Source organism: Solanum pennellii, chromosome 9 (genome assembly GCF_001406875.1).
Source record: "Solanum pennellii chromosome 9, SPENNV200".
Classification (NCBI taxonomy): domain Eukaryota; kingdom Viridiplantae; phylum Streptophyta; class Magnoliopsida; order Solanales; family Solanaceae; genus Solanum; species Solanum pennellii.
The window spans coordinates 74,253,711-74,258,208 of NC_028645.1; the positions used below are offsets into that span (position 1 = coordinate 74,253,711).

General features: G+C 29.6%; 1 long non-coding RNA gene across 1 annotated transcript; it reads left to right on the forward strand.

Moving 5' to 3' along the window:
- The first annotated feature begins 758 nt into the window (after positions 1 to 758).
- Positions 759 to 2,590, forward strand: LOC114074098. Its single transcript, XR_003574577.1, has 2 exons — positions 759 to 873; positions 1,895 to 2,590. It is a non-coding gene; the product is annotated as an uncharacterized LOC114074098 (long non-coding RNA).
- Positions 2,591 to 4,498: the final 1,908 nt, after the last annotated feature.

The following is a 4,498-nucleotide window of genomic DNA, read 5'->3' on the forward strand; positions in this document are numbered from 1 at the left end:
AAAAAAGTTCACAGTATATATTATTTTGAGAGGGGAAGAGTATATTACAATTTGGACAGACATTCCACCTGGTGAAGTTGGTGACATGTACCACAATATTCCTTTGATTTTGATAGAAACCTGCCTTCATTTTATCTCTTTCAAATCGATCCACGTGGTGCAATAAATGATATTATGTTTTTCTTAACAATAAATTTGAGTTTTGGATATTAATTTAAGTACGTGTTTAATCTTCTTTAAGTGACATCTTACATGACATAAATTCAAATTGATCAAATTTTAATATATATATTAATATCAAATGAATTTTTTTGAAAACGAAATTCTCATATGGACACTTGAACACAACCAAATCTTGTCTCAAATTATTATTAATCCAACTTTCAACTGGTGTAATCACTTCTTTTGTAAAGTTGATCTTGAGCCGTAGTGCATTTACACGTACGACGTTCGACGTCATTTTTCCAATACTATGTTTTTGGTAAGGAAAGGATGTTATGGCCTCCTTCGAAAGTTGATAATTGAATTTAGTGTAATTTAATATAATTATACTATTTAATCTATAGTGAAGATAGAGATATGAATGATTAGTTAGTTGATTCGAGTACTAAATAGTAGTTAGTTATTTTAATTACCTGTGAATCATAAAGTTAGTTAGCTTGTTAGAATAGTTAGTTAACCTTCACATTATTGATATACTTGTATAAATAGAGGGTTTCTCTTCTCACCTTCTAATTGAAATCATTCTGAAAAATTTCCAAACTACTCTCTCTAAATTCAATAATCTATTTTGTTCGATAAATATTTATTTTATCAGTAGATAATTGGTATAAAGATTGATAGGGTAATACACTTTCCATTTCACAAAAAGAGGTAATGACTGGCAGATAATTATTTTTAGTTATATTTTTTAAAACTTTTTTATTTTATTATGTTTTTTTAATTATATTTTTTCCATTTCAACTTTTTTATTTCTATTATTTTAATTTCTTTTTTTGTTTTTTCCTAAAAATTTCTATAGGTTTATTTTTTATTTTATATTTTGTTTGCTTCTCATTCTCAACCTTACTTCACGTGATTCTATTTAATTTTTTGAATTATTTATTTCTTTATCTCATGCTTATTTTCTCATTAGCACACTATTACAAGTATTACCATATTTAAATAAAAATAGAATTTATTGTTAATATAGGTTATTGCAACGATCAGGTTCTGTCGTTATAGTAAAGCCAACGGGAAAAGAATTGGGGCCAGAAAACTTTTTGGTAGTAACTTGAAATTCCTAGCCTAGTTCAGATTTGGACGAAATCTGAGTCACTGAGGTCTAGGGAAATCTAATAAGGAATGAGAGATCAAATTATGAATTTGATTACATGAATGGATAGCTAAGATGATAAGGAACATGTACGACATTACAGAATTAAATTTGGACGAGTAGAACTCCCGAAATGATCTTAGCGCGAAGGGGAAACATTCTGTCTCCGTGCAAACCACCAAAGAAGGATTAGGTCGCCACAGCGGGCCGCCTGAGCGGGATGGGGTCCGCCGTAGCGGGAAAACGCGATTTGAAGTCGTAAATAAAATCTAAAAACGTTAATTTTCTGTATTTTTCGACCTTGAGAGCTAAGGAACGACCCTAGGGGTTTTCTTGACGGTTTTCCACCATTATTAAGGCTAAAGGAAAGATTTAACTCCCCAAAACCATTTTTTGATCCGTAGAACCTACTTTCTTGGGTTATTATCGAAGGGGAAGGGTTTTGATCTGGAATTCATTGCGGGAGATGCCCTAATCCGGGTATGGAGATCTAGGATTTGGTCTAGGGTTATTGAGTTTGTTAATATTAGATAATTAGACCTTTAATTGTTGATTCTTGCTTATATTAATTGTTTGTAGACCTAGAACAAGCGGAAAAAATTCAGAAAGAAGAGATTCAAAGGCCTTAGGGGATTCAAGCTTGGATTTGAGGTAGGTGATGATTGTGATTTCATGATTATATGATATATGTTTGTTCTTGATTCATTATGATGCATGTATATATGGAGATGTTTCATTATTGATCACATTAATTGTAATGAGATAGACGAATGAATATATGTCATGAATCACTCTTGATTGTATGACTTGAAAGTATACTTGTGATTGTGGTGTGTTGATGGATCTGATTGCCACGTTCCAGCATAATTATCTTGGATCCAATTGCCACGTTCTAACATAACTAACATGGATCGGATCCCCACGTCTCGGCATAAATATGGGATCGATTGTCACGTCTGGCATAAACATGGGATCGGGTACCACGTTTCGGTGCACTAACAGTTTGAGTTCGGGTTTCATGAGAGGACCATTGAAATGAGTTCCATAAGAGGACCAACTACTTGATATAAATGTGTATTGTTGAAAGCATGTGATATTCAATATTGTATATGTCCGATGTGTGCATGTTTATGATGTTGTAATGACTTATATATGTTTCACTTAGTGGGATACTCGTGTGATCCTATCAGTAGCAGGTGGTTGTGTACTGATACTGCACTTGCTCTTATTTTTGTTGAGTATAATACATCTTACGGCGGCTATTGATAGACCTCAGTTATGTGATTATTGAGCATGTCCAGATTCAAGGCGAACTAGTTCTTTCAGGCTTCCATGGATCTCTCTTGTTTAAGTCCACTCTCTTCGGACTCAGACTATTGTTTAAGGTGCTTGTTAGTTTCGGGGTTGTACCCTTGTTCTTAGACTTGTCGTTGTTAGAGTTTTGGTAAATTAATTTTCAATTTCTAGGGGTTGTATCCCGCATTCATGTTATTTCATATTTTTATTGAACTTTCGAAGTTTATGAGAACTCCTTAATAAATAATTTCTTCATTTAAACCTGCTTCTGTATTTTTAAATGCCTTTATTTTCATAAAATTTCTTAGTTTGAATTGGTTTTATTTTGAATTTATAAATAAAATGTCATAAATCATTAAAATAGTTTTGATAGATTATATTTTTGTCAAATAATTTAATAATTTATGACATTTTATTTATATATTAATCTTTTTATCAAACATTCATTCCACGATGTTAATAGAAAATTCATACTTTCAGTTTCTATGATCAATTAAATTGAAATATATTAATTTGAAAAAAATATAAGTCAATTATTTTCTTTTTTCAAAATATTAGTTAATAACATATGTTTATTAATTAATATATCTATAAAAAATAATATATATCTTAAATATTTAATTCAATATCACTTATAAAGTTTCTTATTTGTTTAATATAAATTTTAAAGAATTTTTATTTTTAAAATTTAATATAATTTTATGATTGCATTTGTTCATCCAAACAGAATATGTGTAATTACACCGTGACATCCAAACATGACAGTGTAATTACTAAATTGTGTAATTACAGCCTGATAATTACACCTATTTAGACAAAACCTTATGTTGAGTTGAATTTCAAGGTAATAAAATAAATTGAGTAAATAAATAAATAAATTATTAATTGTTTTAATTATTATTTAGTTGATATGGGACAAGAAGTATTAAAAGTGAGTGGTAATCAAAATATTTTGACAAATCAATACAATTCTTAGATGTGCTGAATTGACCAAAAAAAAAAAGAGAAATGGACCAATGATATTTTTTTGGGCTAGTTTTTGAAAAAGATTTACAGTTTAGGAGCTAATTCTAATATTATAAATTTTATTAGATTTTTGTGTGTTCATATACGTTTAAATACGTTCAGACACATGTATATCGGGATACACAAGGTTGAAATTATGTGTAATTTGTTCTAGATACATTGTATTCAAGTGGATTCTCATCTATTTGTGATACAGAATGAATCTTGCTCGCCTCCCTTCCATCTCGTTCACCACTCTCGTATGTATATGGTATCCAAGATATATGTGATTACACATACATGTATCTTATAAGTATGTATCAAGTGTGATTCACATGTCTCCATCTCGCTCGTCTATCTCATTATATTAGTGTACCTAGTAACAAAAATACATGTATTTAAGTGTATCTTCCTCAATATGTGATAGGAAACTCTTAATTAATGGTAAAATACATACTATTTTGAAAGTATAGATAATAATTGTGCATATGGTAGTGAAATATGTCTAATTATGTAGTTTCAACTTACATAAATCTCATTAGTTTAGGAGTTAATTACTTAGGTACTTTCTAAACTACAATATTACGGATCTTACCAAATTTTGGTGTGCCTAGATACGTCCAGATACATGTATTTCGAGATACATGGGGTCAAAATTATGTATAATTTGTTCTATAATACACTGTATCTAAGTGAATTCGCATGTATATGAATACGTAACAAATATCTCTCGCCTCTCTCCCTATTTTAGTGTATTTGGTATGAAAATGCTATATATTTAGGTGTATCTTCCTCAATATATGGTAGAAATTTTTTAATTAGTGGTACGATATGTAATATTTTGAAAGTATATATATATATATATATATATATATATATATA